The sequence below is a fragment of the Orcinus orca genome, chromosome 20 (assembly GCF_937001465.1).
Source record: "Orcinus orca chromosome 20, mOrcOrc1.1, whole genome shotgun sequence".
NCBI lineage: Eukaryota > Metazoa > Chordata > Mammalia > Artiodactyla > Delphinidae > Orcinus > Orcinus orca.
Genome location: NC_064578.1, coordinates 51,523,910 through 51,543,676, shown reverse-complemented (window position 1 = coordinate 51,543,676; position 19,767 = coordinate 51,523,910). Strand labels below are relative to the sequence as shown.

Below are 19,767 nucleotides of genomic sequence, written 5' to 3'. Positions count from 1 at the left end.
TTATTGTTTGTAGGTTTTTTGATGATGGCCATTCTGACCAGTGTGAGGTGATACCTCATTGTAGTTTTTTTTTTTTTTTAATTAATTAATTTATTTATTTGGTTGCACCGGGTCTTAGTTGCGGCACGCATGTGGGATCTAGTTCCCCGGCCAGGGATCGAACCCAGGCCCCCTGCATTGAGAGCATGGAGTCTCAACCACTGTGCCACCAGGGAAGTCCCCTCATTGTAGTTTTTTTTTTTTTTTTTTTTTTCTTTTTTTGCTGTACGCGGGCCTCTCACTGTTGTGGCCTCTCCCGTTGCGGAGCATAGGCTCCGGACACACAGGCTCAGCGGCCATGGCTCACGGGCCCAGCTGCTCCGCGGCACGCAGGATCCTCCCGGACCGGGGCACGAACCCGTGTCCCCTGCATCGGCAGGCGGACTCTCAACCACTGCGCCACCAGGGAAGCCCCTCATTGTAGTTTTGATTTGCATTTCTGTAATGATTAGTGATATTGAGCATTCTTTCATGTGTTTGTTGGCAATCTGTATATCTTCTTTGGGGAAATTTCTATTTAGGTCTTCTGCCCATTTTTGGATTGGGTTGTTTGTTGTTTTGATATTGAGCTGCTTGTATATTTTGGAGATTAATCCTTTCTCAGTTGCTTCATTTTCAAATATTTTCTCCCATTCTGACGGTTGTCTTTTCGTCTTGTTTATGGTTTCCTTTGCTGTGCAAAAGCTTTGTAGTTTCATTAGGTCCCGTTTGTTTATTTTTGGTTCTATTTCCATTTCTCTAGGAGGAGGGTCAAAAAAGATCTTGCTGTGATTTATGTCATAGAGTGTTCTGCCTATGTTTTCCTCTAAGAGTTTGATAGTGTCTGGCCTTACATTTAGGTCTTTAATCCATTTTGAGTTTATTTTTGTGTGTGGTGTTAGGGAGTGTTCTAATTTCATTCTTTTACATGTAGCTGTCCAGTTTTCCCAGCACGACTTATTGAAGAGGCTATCTTTTCTCCATTGTATATTCTTACCTCCTTTATCAAAGATAAGGTGACCATATGTATAGTGGAATAACTGAGGACATGGAAAGGAGACGTGACCCATGAGCCCCCCCCCGCCAGCAAACTGGGGGCTGGCGAATAAGCCAGAACTGCCAAGAGTCCTGATTGGTTTGAGCCCCCCCCCGGCAAACCGGGGGCATGCGAATAAGCCAGAACTGTGAACAGTCCTGAATGCTTTGAGCTCCCCCCCCACCCACAGCAAACCAGGGGCCTGCGAGTGCTAAGCATTGAGTGCTTTGGGCACTGATCCATGAGATGTCCTCAGTATAATCAGAATGGTGGGAACGCAAGGAAGTGTCCTTGTGCTACTTCAGTATAATCAAAATAATGGTGGGAACTTTGTGCTGCTTTTGCGCTCAAGGACGAAGGACGGCATGTTTTCAAGAAAGCCCTTTATTGCTTGTATAATCAATAGAAGCATATCTTGCTGCTTTGACATTTCTGAAATGTTAAGAAAACAAGTCTTAAAATGTAAACATAGATAATGCTTTAATAAAAGCTACCGCAGCAGGACAGACGGCGCTGTTTTGCCTGAGCGAGCGGCAGCCCTCTACTGCTGTGCTTCGGCACAATTCATCTCGTGTGATGAGCTTGCTTTCGGCCCTGTCATAAGATAAACTACAACACATATGTGCATGGGTTTATCTCTGGGCTTTCTATCCTGTTCCATTGATCTATATTTCTGTTTTTGTGCCAGTACCATACTCTCTTGATTACTGTAGCTTTGTAGTATAGTCTGAAGTCAGGGAACCTGATTCCTCCAGTTCCATTTTTCTTTGTCAAGATTGCTTTGGGGCTTCCCTGGTGGCACAGTGGTTAAGAATCCACCTGCCAATGCAGGGGACACGGGTTCAAGCCCTGGTCCAGGAAGATCCCATATGCCACAGAGCAACTAAGCCCGTGTGCCACAACTACTGAGCCTGTGCTCTAGAGCCCACAAGCCACAAATACTGAACCCACATGCCACAGCTACTGAAGCCTGTGTGCCTAGAGCCTGTGTTCCTCAACAAGAGAAGCCACCACAGTGAGAAGCCTGTGCACCTCAACAAAGAGTAGCCCCCGCTTGCCGTGACTAGAGAAAGCCTGCACACAGCAATGAAGACCCAATGCAGCCAAAAATAAATAAATTAAATAAATAAATTTAAAAAAAAAGATTGCTTTGGCTCTTTGGGGTCTTTTGTGTTTCCATACAAACTGTGAAATTTTTTGTTCTAGTTCTGTGGAAAATGCCATTGTTAATTTGATAGGGATTGCACTGAATCTGTAGATTGCTTTGGGCAGTATAGACATTTTCACAATGTTGATTCTTCCAATCCAAGAATACGGTATATCTCTCCAACTGTTTATATCATCTTTAATTTCTTTCATCAGTGTCTTATAGTTGTCTGCATACAGGTCTTTTGTTTCCTTAGTAGATTTATTCCTAGGTATTTTATTCTTTTTGTTGCACTGGTAAATGGGGGTGTTTCCTTAGTTTCTCTTTCAGATTTTTCATCATTAGTGTATAGGAATGCAAGAGATTTCTATGCATTAACTTTGTATCCTGCTACTTTACCAAATTCATTGATTAGCTCTAGTAGTTTTCTGGTAGCATCTTAAGGCTCCTCTATGTATAGTATCATGTCATCTTCAAACAGTGACAGTTTTACTTCTTCTTTTCTGATTTGGATTCCTTTTATTTCTTTTTCTTCTCTGATTGCTGTGGGTAAAACTTCCAAAACTATGTTGAGTAATAGTGGTGAGAGTGGGCAACCTTGTCTTGTTCCTGATCTTAGTGGAAATGGTTTCAGTTTTTCACCATTGAGAATGATGTTGGCTGTGGGTTTGTCATATATGGCCTTTATTTTGCATTTATTGAAAAGCTCTTTCATTCCCCCACTGAATTGTGTTAATATCTTTGTCATAAATAAAGTGATCATATATATGTGGTCTGTTTCTGGACTCACTATTGGATTCCATTTCTCTATCTTTTATGTCGGTACCACTCTGTCGTAAGTTTACCTTTATGGTAAATCTTGAAATCTGGTAATCTCACTGGTCTCTAGCCTCAGTTCCACTATTACCTCACTGGTCCATTGTCACTGCTGGTTAATGTAGATCAAATTCATTCCTCGAGGTATATTTTTAATATTTTTTTTACAGCATAACTTTCTTATAATTGTGATACAGAATTATGCACACACACACACACACACACTTTTTAAAATATTTATTTATTTATTTTATTTTTGGCTGCGTCAGATCTTAGTTGCAGCACGTGGGCTTAGTTGCCCCACAGCATGTGGGATCTTAGTTCCCTGACCAGGGATCAAACCTGAGTCCCCTGCACTGGAAGGTGGACTCCCAACCACTGGACCACCAGGGAAGTCCCTGACACACACACTTTTTAGCTCTAACTCTGGTTCACAGGAAATGCAGGGAACACAGGAACATGTTGAATGACAGAAAGAGGACTCAACCAGCCAAATGAAAATGACAAATGACTTGGTTTACAAATTAATGGCTTTTTTTAAAAGAAAAGGAAGGGGATCATTATAGATTAAAAGATATTTAAGACACTTGTCAACCAAAGGCAATGGATGAAGTTTGTTTATTCTTTTTTCTTTATTCTGCTCTGCAGTAGTTATTTCCACTATTTTATCTTCCAGGTCACTTATCCGTTCTTCTGCCTCAGTTATTCTGCTATTGATCCCTTCTAGAGTATTTTTCATTTAATTTACTGTGTTGTTCATCGTTGCTTGTTTCCTCTTTAGTTCTTCTAGGTCCTTGTTAAATTTTTCTTGCATTTTGTCTATTCTATTTCCAAGATTTTGGATCATCTTTACTATCATTATTCTGAATTCTTTTTCAGGTAGACTGCCTATTTCCTCTTTATTTGTTAGGTCTGATGGGTTTTTATCTTGCTCCTTCATCTGCCGTGTGTTTTTCTGTCTTCTCATTTTGCTTATCTTACTGTGTTTGGGGTCCCCTTTCGCAGGCTGCAGGTTCTTAGTTCCCGTTGTTTTTGGTGTCTGCCCTCAGTGGCTGAGGTTGGTTTAGTGGGTTGTGTAGGCTTCCTGGTGGAGGGGACTGGTGCCTGTGTTCTGGTGGATGAGGCTGGATCTTGTCTTTCTGGTGGGCAGGTCCACGTCTGGTGGTGTGTTTTGGGGTGTCTGTGGACTTATTATGATTTTAGGCAGCCTCTCTGCTAATGGGTGGGGTTGTGTTCCTGTCTTGCTAGTTGTTTGGCATAGGGTGTCCAGCACTGTAGCTTGCTGGTCGTTGAGTGAAGCTGGGTGTTGGTGTTGAGATGGAGATCTCTGGGAGATATTCGCCGTTTGATATTACGTGGAGCTGGGAGGTCTCTTGTGGACCAGTGTCCTAAAGTTGGCTCTCCCACGTCAGAGGCACAGCACTGACTCCTGGCTACAGCACCAAGAGCCTTTCATCCACACGGCTCAGAATAAAAGGGAGAAAAAGTAGAAAGAAAGAAAGAAAGAAAAAAAAGAGGATAAAATAAAATAAAGATAAAATAAAGTTATTAAAATAAAAAATAATTATTAAGAAATTTTTTTTATTTTTAAAGTAAAAACAAACAAACAAAAAAACCGGACGGACAGAACCCTAGGACAAATGGTGAAAGCAAAGCTATACAGACAAAATCTCACACAGAAGCATACACATACTCACAAAAGGAGGAAAAGGGGAAAAAATAATATATCTTGCTCTCAAAGTCCACCTCCTCAATTAGGGGTGATTCGTTGTCTGTTCATGTATTCCACAGATGCAGGGTACATCAAGTTGATTGTGGAGATTTAATCCGCTGCTCCTGAGGCTGCTGGGAGAAATTTCCCTTTCTCTTCTTTGTTCGCACAGCTCCCGGGGTTCAGCTTTGGATATGGCCCCGCCTCTGCATGTAAATCGCCGGAGGCCGTCTGTTCTTGGCTCAGACAGGACGGGGTTAAAGGAGCCGCTGACTCGGGGGCTCTGGCTCACTCAGGCCGGGCGGGGTGGGGGGGGAGGGAGGGAGGGAGGGAGGGGCACGGAGTGCGGAGCGAGCCTGCGGCGGCATAGGCCTGCGTGACGTTGCACCAGCCTGAGGCGCGCCGTGCGTTCTCCCGGGGAAGTTGTCCCTGGATCCCGGGACCCTGGCAGTGGCGGGCTGCACAGGCTCCCCGGAAGGGAGGTGTGGATAGTAACCTGTGCTTGCACACAGGCTTCTTGGTGGCGGCAGCAGCAGCCTTAGCGTCTCATGCCCGTCTCTGGGGTCCGCGCTTTTAGCAGCGGCTCGCGCCGTCTCTGGAGCTCCTTTAAGCCGCGCTCTTAATCCCCTCTCCTCGCGCACCAGGAAACAAAGAGGGAAGAAAAAGTCTCTTGCCTCTTCGGCAGCTCCAGACCTTTTCCCGGACTCCCTCCCGGCTAGCCATGGCGCACTAACCCCTTCAGGCTGTGTGCACGCCGCCAACCCCAGTCCTCTCCCTGGGATCCGACCGAAGCCCGAGCTTCAGTTCCCAGCCCCGCCCGCCCCGGCGGGTGAGCAGACAAGCCTCTCGGGCTGGTGAGTGCTGGTCGCACCGATCCTCTGCGGGAATCTCTCCGCTTTGCCCTCCGCACCCCTGTTGCTGCACTCACCTCCGCGGCTCCCGTGAAGTTTGTTTAGATCTGGATCCAAACACAGTAATAAGACATTTTTGAGACAGTCAGAAAAGTTTCAACACAGACTTCTGATAGACGATATTAACATATTATTATAAAATTGTCTTAGATATTTATGTGGTTATATTTTTATTAATTCCTCATCCATTAGAGATACAGAATTCATGCACGGAAAAATTTGCTGTCTGAGATTTGCATAAAGTAAAAAGGGGGAAGATGAGGGGCATAGATGAAAGAAGAATGGGGACATTTTGAAATTATTGAATTGCGTGATGGGCATTTTCTACACTCTCTATTTTATGTATAAAATGTTTAGTTTGTTTTTAAAGAAACTTCTACACCTGTCCAGGTGGAGATGGTGGTGACTTGGACAGAATGGTTATGGTAAAGGAAGGAGAGAAGATCAGATTCAGGGTATATTTTCTAGGTAAAGCTGACAACTTGCTGGTGGATAAAATGTAAAAGAAAGAATCAAGGGTAAGATTAAGTGTTTGGTTGAAGTAAATGGACAGCGCCACTTACTGACGTGGGGGTGGGCAGGGGAAGGCTTGGTTGGCTGAAATGAGGGGAGATGTTGTCACAGACATTTGGGGAAACTATGACTAACCATGATGTTGTTTTAATTTAGAAGCATGTAAAATGTGCCCCCCCAATACATTTTTAAATGTACATGAAGGAAATAGAGAATGCTGAATTAATAAATGAACATAGAATTTCTTTTCTTTTGTTTTAAATAGCAAAACCTGGTCCAGTGACCACCACCCATTCAAGCTGTATAAAATAAGGCTGGAGGGCTTCCCTGGTGGCGCAGTGGTTGAGAGTCCGCCTGCCGATGCAGGGGACACGGGTTCGTGCCCTGGTCCGGGAAGATCCCACATGCTGCGGAGCGGCTGGGCCCGTGAGCTGTGATCGCTGAGCCTGTGCGTCTGGAACCTGTGCTCCGCAACGGGAGAGGCCACAGCAGTGAGAGGCCCGCGTATGGCAAAAAAAAACTGGTTAGAACTAGTTAGGTCCAAGATGGCGGAAGATTCAACTTCCAGTAGACCCTGAGCCTCATTCTATGCTCATTGTAATACATTAGCATATGCTAAATGACACACCCACAGGGGCCACGACAGTTCCGAGGCTGACCATAAAAGCCCAAAAAGGGCGATGGTCCAGTTCCTAGAAATCTCTGTCCCTTCTCCAAAATAGGTGGAATAATCCTCCCACTTCTTAGCCTGTGAAATTTCCCAGCCCATAAAAACTAACCACCCCATATCTTGGGGCCACTCTCACCTTCTGAGATGGTCTGCATCCTGCCTATGGAATGTGTATCTCTCTAAATAAACTTGCTTTCACTTTACTATGGCCTGCTCTTGAATTCTTTCCTGTGCAAGGCCAAGGACCCTCACTTGGTGGCCCGTCGCAGAGACTCACCCGAGACCTGGGACATGACAGTCCTCTCACACCACATTCTCCTGCGACATAATTATAGGAGGTCCAGGGCATTGAGGATTCCCCATCTTGGGTCATAAATCTTGACGCGGTGGTTTGTAGAGTGAAGCAGTTAATTAAGCTATTGGCTGAGATTGTTTAGAACAAATCAAAGGCCCCGAAAGGATGAGGTTGCAGAGCATAAGTAACGAAAAGCAGGAAATGAATTGGTTCTGACTCCCCATTACGTGGCTAGAAGGCAGCAAGGAAAAGCAGAAGAATCCTTACTTAACGTCATCACAGTTAACACCTTACTGTTGCTAAGACCCCATCTAGAAATGATTGAAGGGCTTTGTCCTTCTGCAGTCTAGGCTGGACCAACACATGTCGCCGCAGGGAAAGTCCAGGTCTGGCCACTGACTCAGCAAGCTTGGACTCTGAGCGAATGGGAATGCCGATATCTGGGAGGAGTCCCAGGAAAGATGGCTTTCTGTTCTCTCAGCTCTTCCAAAGACTTCCCTCCTCCTTCTCTGTGAATATGAGGTTCCCACTCAGGTTAAAAAAATCCCTTCTTCCTGAGCAGGCTTTAATCGCAGCATATCCTGGAAGCTCTGCACCAAAGTAGGTTAGAGATAGAGGTTTCTGTTTGATTTGGTCTAGAGCTTGTGTTCCTGGTCAAACTGTTGAACCAAATGGCCATTAAGAAGAGAACACGGGGGCTACATCAAGCTAGCTGTGACCTGATTGAAGCTGGGAAGCTTCCAGAAGCTATGCCGGTGTGGTCCTTTAGGGTTCATTATGGTTGAGAAAAGTTAGCACGAGACCTAAGGTAGCAACATCCCTGCTTCTGATCTATAAGCCTCCAAAACCCTCCGAGTCCATTAAGATCACAGGAGGGTTCTCTTTCCAGAAGAGACTCAGCCTTGACAACTAGATGCCTGGATTTGAATTGAACCAATTCAGCTGGGGGTGTGGGACCTTTGGGTGCCCCCAGGTGTTGGACACAACCAGAAATAGACTTCTGGGTGGTACAACCTCCTCTAGCCCCTTCCGCATTGAAAGGAAGGAGCCAGGGAGGCTGGGTTTGGTGAGTAAGGTTTATTTCAAAGCTCAGTTTTGGTTCACGAAAGTCTCAGCCTTATTGAGCACAAGCTCCAGATAAGGCCGCTTTCTCAAGGCCACTGAAAGTGAAGCCTCCGCTCACTCAGCCCTGCATGGAATGTACTTGACTCGGGGACTTGGAGAGGACAGCACTTTCATTCGGGTCCAGATCCCCACAGGATTCCTCAGACTCTGCCCCTGACGGGGGAGAGGAACCCTCTGAGGACCGGAAAGCTGGAGGAAGGAAGAGAGAGCATCGAGGGAGGAGGAGGAAAGCTCGTTGTGGAGTGGCCTCTGCCTTCTCCCCACCACGGTTTTCTCTTCCTTCCTCCAGCTTGAAGGGCAAGGAGAAGACTTGGAGCCTCTGTCTGGCTCCAGATTTGCCGAGCTCGGGACATGGAACAACGGGGGCCAAGGGGGATGCTTGTAGGAAGGCAGAAGGATGGAGGGAAGGAAGGGAGAGAGAGAAGGAAGGAAGGGAGAGAGAGAGATGGGAAAAGACAGGAAAAGAGAAAGGGAAGTAGAAAGAAATGGAGAAAAAGACAGGGACAGAGAGAGAGAGACAGAGAGAGACAAAAAGAGACTGAGACAGAGAAAGATGGAGGCAGGGAAAGAGAAACACAGAAAGAAACAGAGACAGGAATAGAATGACAACAGAAGAGACAGAGGGAGAGGCAGAGAGGGAGAGAGAAAAAGGCCACCGGGCAGGATGGATCTTCCTCGACTGGGTCCCACCTCCAGCCCCTGCTCTGCCCCAACTCTCTCTCTCTCTCTCTAGGTCAGTCCCTTTTGAGATCTCTCAGTCTCAGTGTCTTTATTACACACTTCCTCCTGTGAAGGAAGGGACAGTGTCCATCTTGTCCCGTGTGTCCCTTACAGCCCTCGGAAGCTGGGCTCGGCACATAGCAGGAAATACACGCGGTAAGAATGCAGTCCCTGTCTGGCCCCATTTTTTTTTTTTCTCCCTCCTCAGTGAGTCCCTGCCAGCATCTCCCTGCCTCATTCATTTTCCTATATCCCCCCCTTGTTTTTTTTGGTCTCCATTTGCCAGCACCTAGTAGGTTAAAAAAAATGAATATTAAAAGCACAGACCTTCACAATCAAACCTCTTCAATTCTGGACCGGCAGCGGGTGCCCCTGAATGTTCCTTCAAAATTTGTTTACAGCAGACAGAAAGACCAGGTAAAAGGAAATGCAGAATGTTCTAGAACAATGTCTCTCAGTCTACCTGGTTGCTTCTCCCCTCCCCACCCAGGAAGGGGGATTGGCCACTGCTGAGGAGCCTCACTGGCCTCCAGAACTCAACCCCATGACCTTGACTGAGGCTTCGGGGAGAAGAGGAAGAGGTGGGGAGAGCCTCACAGGGTGAAACCCAGTGTCTGGGAGTAGGGGACCACACTGCGAGGTTTTGAAAGATTTAGGTTTGGAGAGAAGCTCTGTGGGGTGTGGCAAGAGTCTCTGATTAGCTGTGTGACCTTGACCAAGGGCCTCTCAGTGTCATCATCCAAAAAGTGGGGATAATATAATATAATAACAGCACCTCTCTGCAGGGCTGTGGAGTGAATGCTGGGCCACACGGGCTGTTCCTTTCATCTGGAGCGGGGTTAATACCCCAAACTCACATTTATGTCGGGCTCGAACCAAACGTCCTGTCTGCTGTCGTCGTACTCCCCTTCCTCCTAGTTCAGTTATCTTGCTGAATTTTAACAACAATCTTGCGATCATAAACACACCAATTTAAAAGCTGAGGAAACTGGGGCTCAGAGACCGGTCAGAGAGCGGGTGAGTGGCAGGTTTGGGGAAAGGCCAGGGCTGCGGGGGGTGGGGGGGGAGGAGACCTGGAAATCGGCACCTCCTGACATCGTCGGGGTCATTGGAGGTGAGCTCTTGGGGAAAGCCGACAGCTGCAGTCAGAATTTAAGGCTGCACAGCTTCTGACAAAGGGGAGGAGTCTGCCTTTCCCTTCAGTCCTCTGAGGTCAGGAAGTCCATCTCCTTACCTGCCCTCAGTCCTTCCAGCTGCATCACACCCTTCAGGGAGGGGTGAGAGGAGGAGTCAAGGTTCCTCGCTTCCCCCGCCCCCACCCCGCCCCGGTCCCCTGGGAGTCATCCCGTGAGGGGTTGCCCTAACTTGGCAGGGGGATTCTGCCTCCAAGTCCCTCAGAAAAGTGGGGCCACCCAAATCTGCTGATAGCTTCTTTTAGACTTTCTCGTTCTCGTCCACTTCCCTCTGTCCCAGGCCTGGCCTCATCCCCTCCCCTCTTGGAGTCTGGCCGGAGCCTCCGTGCCTCCCCTCCCCCCGCCATCTGTCCCCACGTGAGAGCTCACCCTACCGGCTCCTCTGCTCAAAACCCCGACTCTCCCCAACCTGAAACCCAGTCCCATCACACCCTGTAATTTGCGTGTCCGATTCCTTGAGCTCAGTCCCTGCCCAGCTGCAGGATCCCCTCCACACCCACGCCGCCGGGCACGGGCAGCTTTGCCCTGTCCATCCCTGTCACCGAAATTCACCCTATAATCACAACGCTGAGGAAGAGCTTAAGACAACAACGTGAGGCTACCAGTTTGAAATCCCCAGCGTTCTGCTCGGCCTAGAATGGAAACGGTGACTTAGGATAGAATCCAGGGAGTCAGGGATCCGCTCACCTCCCCGGCGGGGGGCTTGCCTGGGGCTGGAGCCTGCAGCCCGGACTCTCTGACCAGGGTCCTGCCGTCCGTCTCTCGGGGGTCGGCGAGCAGCCTACCGTGTGGGACCAGCACATTCCAGTTACTGCGGGCCCCATCCTGGCCTTTCGTTCTCAGTTTGCCTCGGTTCCGGGGAACCAGGTGACGGGAGGGAGGGAGGGAGCTGGTGGCCTTCGGTGGGGCAGGGGAGAGGGGTGGTGACAGAGGGGATGGGGGTGAGGTCAAGTAATAGATTTGCCAGGAAGGAAGGTGATGGGAGCCGAGGAGGGCGGCTGGCTTGGGGGCTGACGGAGAGGTCAGGTGGCCAGTGTGCTGGGGGGCAGAGGCGGTGGGCGCCTGGGCTGGGAGGGATGGACCCTCTGCTTCCGGAGACGCCCCGGCGAACTGAGTCTCCACTTGCCGCTGAATCCCTGGGATCAAGTCTCTTCCCAGCTCTCTGTGGTATGTGTGTGTGTGTGTGTGTGTGTGTGTGTATGTGCGTGCGTGCGTGCGTGCGTGTGTGTGTGTGTGTAAACACAAGTGTGCTGCAGGTGCAGGGAGAACTCCCAGTCGCCATCTCTCACCTGGTTCTGGCTGGACGACAAAGTGGCTCCGCGAGCAGCTCAGTGCATTCCGTTCCCTCGGGTTGACTTCTCGATCAGAATCTCCCGAACCTTCCAGCACCTGTGGCCGAAACCCGCCCAGGATCTACCCGGAGCCTGAGGGAGGCGGGAGCTGGAGCCAGGTGAGCCCGGAGCCCCTCCCTCTTCCCTGGGCGCTACCAGGACGCTGGCCCGGAAGGCTGCCTGAAGGAGGGGAACAAAGTTCTGCTGGGCCCGGCTCTTCCCGGCTCAGTCGTCTCAGCGTCCTACATTTATTTAGCTTGGCAAACAACTGTTAGCACTTACCTGGCCAACCAAACTCATCCCATCTTCACAATTCCTTGAGAGGGGCACCCTCTCATGGTACAGAGAGGAAAACCGAGACACAGAGAGGCGAAGTAACTTGCCCAAGGCCACATGGCTAGAGAGTTGCAGAAGCTGGAATATGAAACCAGGCAGGACGGAATCTTGGAAAACACTTGGCAAGTAGCAACGCTTCTCAGTTTCCCTTATTTCAACAAAGATACCCTTAGGAAATGACCGTTTTGCATCTCTTAATGGTATGTTATGGGTCCAGGTGTGAGCAAGCATTTTGCAGGAAACTACCCTCAGCCCCTTTCCCTCTCACTTTACTTATTTATTTTAATTTATCTATTTTATTTATTTATTTTTGGTGGTGTTGGGTCTTCGTTGCTGTGCGCGGGCTTTCTCTAGTTGCAGCGAGCAGGGGGCTACTCTTCGTTGCGGTGCGAAGGCTTCTCATTGTGGTGGCTTCCCTTGTTGCTGAGCACCAGCTCTAGGCGCGCGGGCTTCACTAATTGTGGCGCACGGGCTTCAGTAGTTGTGGCTCGCGGGTTCTAGAGCACAGGCTCAGTAGTTGTGGCACACGGGCTTAGTAGCCCCGCGGCATGTGGGATCTTCCCGGGCCAGGGCTCGAACCCGTGACCCCTGCATTGGCAGGCGGATTCTTAACCACTGCGCCACCAGCGAAGCCCTTCCCTGTCACTTTAGCAAAGCTATATTATAATTAATTTTTAAACTCAGGCATCCTCATGCTCAACTCATCTCCAGCCCAAATACACCTTTCACATCTTTTAATCGCATAATACCCTGCCTAACTTGTTGGTTCTTTCCATGGATCAAAGAAGTAGAAATGAAGAATTAACAGATGACCAGATCTCTCCCCTAGCTTCCCCTTCAGTAATCTCCTGAACAAACTGTGTGACCAAACTGTGTGAACAAGATAACATCTAGAGGAAGATTACGAGAGTCCACAAGCCTGCACACAGCTGGATGATGGTGATGACTCTGACCCCCATCTCAATGATTAACTGGGACTACTTCCCTCTTTCCCTTACAAGTTTCATGGCAGAATCTTCAGAAGTGGTTTTCGGGGGGACACTGAGTCCACCATCTCCCCAGATTGCCAGCACTCTGATTAAAGGCACCTTTCCTTTGCTGTCAACATTTGTATTGATTTTGTAAGTGGCGAGCAGCGGGACCCGATTCACTCGATAACATTAATGGTGTATCACGGGTCCAGGCAATGCTTCTGCCACACTCAGGCGCAAGACTGATGAAGAATTTTACTGGGGAGGGGTGGGGCAGGCATCAGCAGAGCCCCCAGCAGTCCTAACACTGAAAGAGGAACAAGCAGCACCTCTACCCCGTGAAGTGACAGGAGGTCCCTGCACCATCTACAAATGCCCCCCTCAGCCTTCCTTTGCCAAAAAAAAAAAAACCTGAATCCTATCAAGCCTCTCACTGTAATTGCCAGTTTTCAGAAAATAGGAGGAAGGAGGATAAAGTTGCCAGTGAATCAACACCACGAGGATGGAATTGACCAAGTCCAGAAAGTGGGACACAGTCTACAAGACAAATGACCTGGTTTCCCCAACGATTCAGTGACGTGGAAAAAAGAAGCAGGGGTGGGTGGAATTACCTATAATACATGCAAAGTGGATTCAGGGCTCAGGAACGTATAAACAGATTTTTCAGCTGTACGAATGTCTAACAGGTTGTTCCAAAGTCACGGGGATGCAGGTTGATTCTTCCCCTTGTAACTTTCAGTAGTCCTGGCCCTCAGTCACTAAGTGCTGTGCTAGTGTCGGAAAACCATTGTAACAGCTAAAAAATGTCCCCATGGATTCCCAAAATTCCCCCTGGGGGACAGTACTCCTCATTTGAGAACTGTTGTCTTTAACCCTTCTGCTCTCCTGTCTTAGCAGCACCAGCTCTCTGCAGAAGAAAACCCTTCTTGGTAGCAACTGTCCATTTCCGCAGTGTAACAACTCCCACCATGACCAATGGCTTCATAGTGTATGAATATCTATATGAAATGTCCAGAATGGGCAAATCAAGAGGGATAGAAAGTAGGTCAGTGGTTGTCAGGGGCTGGGGAACGCAGGGAATAGGGAATGACTGCGGCTCCGGACGCGCAGGCTCAGCGGCCATGGCTCACGGGCGCAGCCGCTCCGCGGCATGTGGAATCTTCCCGGACCGGGGCACGAACCCGCGTCCCCTGCTTCGGCAGGCGGACTCTCAACCACTGCGCCCACCGGTTTCTTTTTGAGGGAATGGGAATGTTCTGGAATTTGATAGTGCTGATGCTTGTACAAGACTATGAGTGTGCTAAAAATCACTGTATCATATACTTTAAAGTGGCAAATTGATTATGGCCATTATCAGTTGTGATGTTGAAACCAAGCAGGACCCTGTGGGGCTCCTGGGCACAAAAGCCTTTCTGTGTTCCCTTCCCTGCCGTTCCAAAGGGCAGATTCAAACAGATGCTAATCAGGGAAGGGAGGGGATGCAGAGACAAGGGAGGAATAGTCTAGAAACAATAGTGCAGCCTTGGGGCAGGGTCCTGGTTCCCCCTCAAGGGGTACACATAACAATATCTTTGAGCTGTTTACAGAACTAAAACCCACCCAAAATGGAAGATGTTAGCATTCTTCATTCCAGAGAAGACCACCTGAGGCCAGATTAAAAGAACCAGAAAATCTCATCAGGAGACCACCTGAGACCAGATCAAAGGAGTGCAGGCCCTTCACACACCCTAATCCTTCTCAACAACGCTGCCCTTGAACCATTGCTAGAAAACTGCTCACCCGAATCCCCCGGGTAGGGACACACCGTTTTGAGATGCACAAGCCCACTGTGTCCCCCTTTGCCTGGCAAAGCAGTAAAGCTATTCTTTTCTAATACTTCACCCAAAACTCTGTCTCTGAGATTTGATTCGATTCCGTGCACAGAAGCTGAGTTTTCGGCATCAATCTCACTGGCCCTAACCCTCCTCTGCCCAGCCTGGCCTCGATGTAAGTTCCTCGCACACTTCCCCAAGCCTCAGCAGCCAGGTGTCTTGCTTCGACTTCTGCTTTGCTCTTTTCAGACACCCCAGCTCAGAATGCCAAGGAGAAAGCCCAAGGTCACACAGAGAAGGTGACACAGAGGCAGTTTTCAGTCCAAGTCACTCATACCCAAATCCTCTCTTGCCCTTGCCTGGCCAGTGCCTTTGCAATTTGGGTATCAAGGTTAGTCTGACTTCTTGGGGCTTCCCTGGTGGTGCAGTGGTTGAGAATCTGCCTGCCAATGCAGGGGACACGGGTTCAAGCCCAGGTCTGGGAAGATCCCATATGCCGCAGAGCAACTAAGTCCGTGCACTACAACTACTGAGCCTGCGCTCTAGAGCCCGCGAGCCACAACTACTGAGCCTGCGTGCCACAACTACTGAAGCCCGTGCGCTTAGAGCCCATGCTCCACAACAAGAGAAGCCCCCGCTCTCTGCACCTAGAGAAAGCCCACATGCAGCAACGAAGACCCAATGCAGCCAAAAATAAATAAAATAAATAAATTTATTAAAAAAAAAAAAGCCCACACACCTCAACAAAGTGACTTTTCTAGGCCTGTGTTCTTTTCAGTTTTTAGGACCACGACTCATTGTGACACAGCTCATAAACACACAGATACAGTCCTTTTTGCCACTTCAAGTGACATATTCACAAGTTCCAGGGATTTGGATGTGGACGCCTGGGCAGGAGGGTGAGGGGCATTTTTCCGTCTACTACATGTTCTATAGTTTTATTACATTTGACTTTCAATCAGTCCGTTTGTTCAGCTCTCAATATCACCCTGAGCTGCCTTTTGGAAGCTGAATTCTGTCTGATTTACACACCTCAAAATTTTGGCTGTTTCATGGTAGTACATGTGTGCAGTGTGTTGGCTGCCGGAGCTGGCTTTCCTTAGTCTTTCATGGGAACTCACCAGAGACAGGTCCAACCGGGATGATCTTATTATCTTGACTCCATGGATTCCTTTGCCCTAAGAAACTTGATTATGGAGAATTGTAGGTCAGGTGGGTCCTGTGAGTAGAGCTCTGTAAAGTTCCTCATGAGCTCAAGAAAGGATGTAGTTGTCTGGTGAGAGTCATTCATTCAACAAGTATTTGTTGAGTGCCTACTAAGTGCCAGGTGCTGTTCTAGGTGTTGAAGACACAGTAGTGAACAAAACAGACAAGGGTCTGCTCTCATGTAGTTTACATTCTACTGGGGAGATAGACAATAAGCCAAATAAAAGCCAAAGAAAGGGACTTCCCTGGTGGCGCAGTGGTTAAGAATCCACCTGCCAATGCAGGGGACACGGGTTCCAGCCCTGCTCTGGGAAGATCCCACATGCCGCGGAGCAACTAAGTCCATGCGCCACGACTACTGAGCCCGCGTGCTGCAACTACTGAAGCCCGCACGCTAGAGCCCATGCTCCGCAGCAAGAGAAGCCACTGCGATGTTCTCATCGCGCACCACAACGAAGAGTAGCCCCTGCTCGCTACAACTAGAGAAAGCCTGTGCACAGCAAAGAAGACTGAACATAGCCAAAAATAAACAAAATTTTTAAAAAAATGCTTAGTCTGACTTCTTGAGCCACCAAGAACCTCCATAACCCTCTGTTTTATATTCATGCTGCACCTTGAATGATAATGAAACAATAATAATGGAATCATAATATCTGTAGTGGCTGTAGGCCCCTGAACGCAGGAGCCCTATTGCTGGGGATATATGTTTATGTATAGCTGATTCACTTTGTTATACAGTAGAAACTAACACAACATTGTAAAGCAATTATACTCCAATAAAGATGTGAAAAAATAAAATAAAATAAAACTCAAAAAACAAAGTTTGTGTTGAATAAATACAGGGGTGCCCAACGCCTACACAGCGAGTACTCTTGTGAACCTCTTGCCCTTAGAGATGGAGAAACCGAGGTAGAGAATTCATGCCCTTCCTGGGAGCCCACAGCTGAGGTGGGCAGAGGGGGATTGGAACCCAGGACGTGATGTTCGGGGACCCTGGCTCCTTGCCATCCTTCAGCCCAACCCCTACTTAACAAACCTGAAAGTGGCCGTCACCTGCGTGGGGCTAGCTGTACAGAAGTGGGAAGCAGTACAGAAGAGGGGCACACTGGGTGTCACGGGCCCAGGTTGGAATCCTGACTGTGCCACATGTAAGCTCGGGGACTCTGGGTGAGAGACGAACTTTCCCTGGCCTGTAAAATAGCCTGGCACCTGCTTCAGAAGATTGCTGTGGATAAGCAGTGAGGGCCCATGGGAGGGGTACCAGAGGGTGGACCATTACTAGTAAGCAGTGACTGTGAGTCTAACCCCATCTGCAATGGTACTGACCCTAAAGAGGGTCCTGCACAGACACCTTCTGCACTTCCTCAAACACTGATCCGTGTTCTCTTGAAATGCAGCTGCCATGCTGTGAGGAAGCCCACCTATCCTTCAGGAGAGAGGCCACAGGGAGGGGACCCAAGTGTCCCAGCCAAGCTCCCCATTGAAGGCAGCTGCATGAGAGACCTCAGATGACCTCTCATGGAGAGAAGGACCACCCAGTCAATCCCTATAACTTAGAAACAATACATTCTGCGGTTGAAGCCATTCTGTTTCAGGGTGGCTTGTTACACAGCATTAAGGTGGCAGTTCCCTGAGAGGTGGAAGCATGTCTGTTTTGCCCCCTACTGTGTCCTCACTGCCAAGGACATTTCTTGGTAGAGAGTAGGTGCTCTATACACATTTGTTGAAGGAAGGGAGGGAGGGAGGAAGGAAAGGATTTTCAGAACTTCGTGTCCTGGACTGATGTCCATGAAATGTAAGGGAAGCCAGTAGCTACCCACCAGCCTCTATGTATGTATCTATAGCGTGTGTTTAGGTGGCGGCTGTACATATGTATACAGACACCCCTTGGAAATATGGAGGGTTTGGTTCGAGACCACTGAAGTAAAGCGAATATTGCAATAAGTCGAGCCACACAAGTTTTTTGGTTTCCAAGTGCATGTAAAATCATGTTTACACTATACTGTAGTCTATTTATTAAGTGTGCGATAGCATTATGTCTTAAAAAAATGTACATAGCTCAATTAAAAATACTTTAGTGCTGGGGCTTTCCTGGTGGTCCAGTGGGCAAGACTCCATGCTCCTAATGCAGGGGGCCCAGGTTTGATCTGTGGTCAGGGAACTAGATCCCGCATGCATGCCGCAACTAAGAGTCCACATGCTGCAACTAAGAAATCCATATGCTGCAGCTAAAAAAGGTCCCGCATGCTGCAAAGAAGACCCCGCGTGCCGCAACTGAGACCTGGCGCAGTCAAAATAAATAAACAAATAAATATTAAAAAAGAAAAAACGTTAGTGCTAAACGATGTTAACCATCATCTGAGCCTTCAGCGAGTTATAATCTTTTTGTAATAATAACATCAAAGATCAGCGATCACAGATCACCATAACAAATATAATAATAATGAAAAAGTTTGAAATATGGCGCGAACTACCAAAATGTGACACAGAGACATGAAGCGAGCAAATGCGACTGGAAAAATGGCGCTGATGGACTTGCCGGATGCAGAGTTGCCACACGTGCAAAAATCGCAGTATCTGCTGAAGCGCAAGAAAGCAAAGCACAATAAAACGAGGTCTGCCTGTAGATACTACTATCTCATTACATAACCAGGGCCTGGGATGCCAGACGTTTCTTGATGGAGGATTGTCCCGCAGCCCCATGACTTTTGAACATTTTGCCAGACACGCACGTAGCTGTAAAACTTGTTTATAGGTAGCTGAGCCCAGGACATGTTTTGCTTATTAACCGTGGAGTTGGAGGTTGCACGTGGAGCCCAAGGCTGCATATTGGTATGTGGACAGGATGCTTCCTTGTGACCACAGGGAAGGTGCATGGGTATCCAGAGCTGAGGGTGAAACGCTGGAAGCTCCCTGGACGCCCCGCCATCCGCGGGCTCTGCACTGGGCAGGAGATACTCAGCGTAAACTAAAGGACCACTTCCAACATCCTTCCAGCCTCTATCCCCAAGGTTACCTGTGGCCTCTGCCATCAGACTGAGAGCCCTATGGGGTGGGGACTGAGGCCGGGCCACTCTTAAGCTGGTCCCCTGGCACAAAAAAAGGAGCCTTGGTAAATTTTTAAAAACTGTATTATGGAATTTAAATTTAACAACATGCAGAAAAGTAGACAGACTAGTACAATAAAGGCCCACATACCCATTGTTGTTTTTAACGCTCTACCAGTCTTGGGCATCTATACCTCACCCAGCCTTCCTCATTCAATCTGTAAACATTTCATGGTGCTCCTCCGACCGGTGAGAATATTTAAAAATATATAACAAACCCCATGCTGTTACTAGATCTAAATATTAACAGTAATCTCTGAATATCACATAATACCCAGCCTAAATTATAATTTCCTGGAGAGTCTTCAAGCTGTGTTTTTTCTTTGAACCACGACCAACACACCCTCATGTAAAAGTGAAAATCCATTGGTCCGTGCCCCAGAGCCCACACATAACAGCACCCTTTGCTTTGGGTTTTTTTTTTTTTTTTTTGGACACACCACGTGGCACGCAGGATCTTAGTTCCCCGACCAGGGATTGAACCCGTGTCCCCTGCAGTGGAAGCTCAGAGTGCTAACCACTGGACCGCCAGGGAATTCCCAGCACCTTTTGCTTTGTGTGTGATGATGGCTAATACTCACTACATGTGTATGTGTGCCAGGAGCTAGGTTTTTTAAAAAACAGCTTTACTGAGCTATAATTCGCATCCTATAAAATTCACCCATTTAAAGTATACAGTTCAAAGAGAGTAAATCCTAAGAGTTCTCATCATAGGAAAAAGAAATTTTTTTTTTCTATTTCTTTCATTTTGTATCTCTATGAGATGCTGGATGTTCACTAAGCTTATTGTGACAATCACTTCATGATATATGTAAATCCAATCACTCTGGTGTACATGTACAATTTATAC

General features: G+C 48.0%; 1 long non-coding RNA gene across 1 annotated transcript; it reads left to right on the top strand.

The window, feature by feature from the left end:
• Nucleotides 1-237: 237 nt before the first annotated feature.
• LOC125962729 (uncharacterized) lies at nt 238-7,025 on the top strand. The gene is made up of 2 exons (XR_007474388.1): nt 238-6,157; nt 6,418-7,025. It is a non-coding gene; the product is annotated as an uncharacterized LOC125962729 (long non-coding RNA).
• Nucleotides 7,026-19,767: the final 12,742 nt, after the last annotated feature.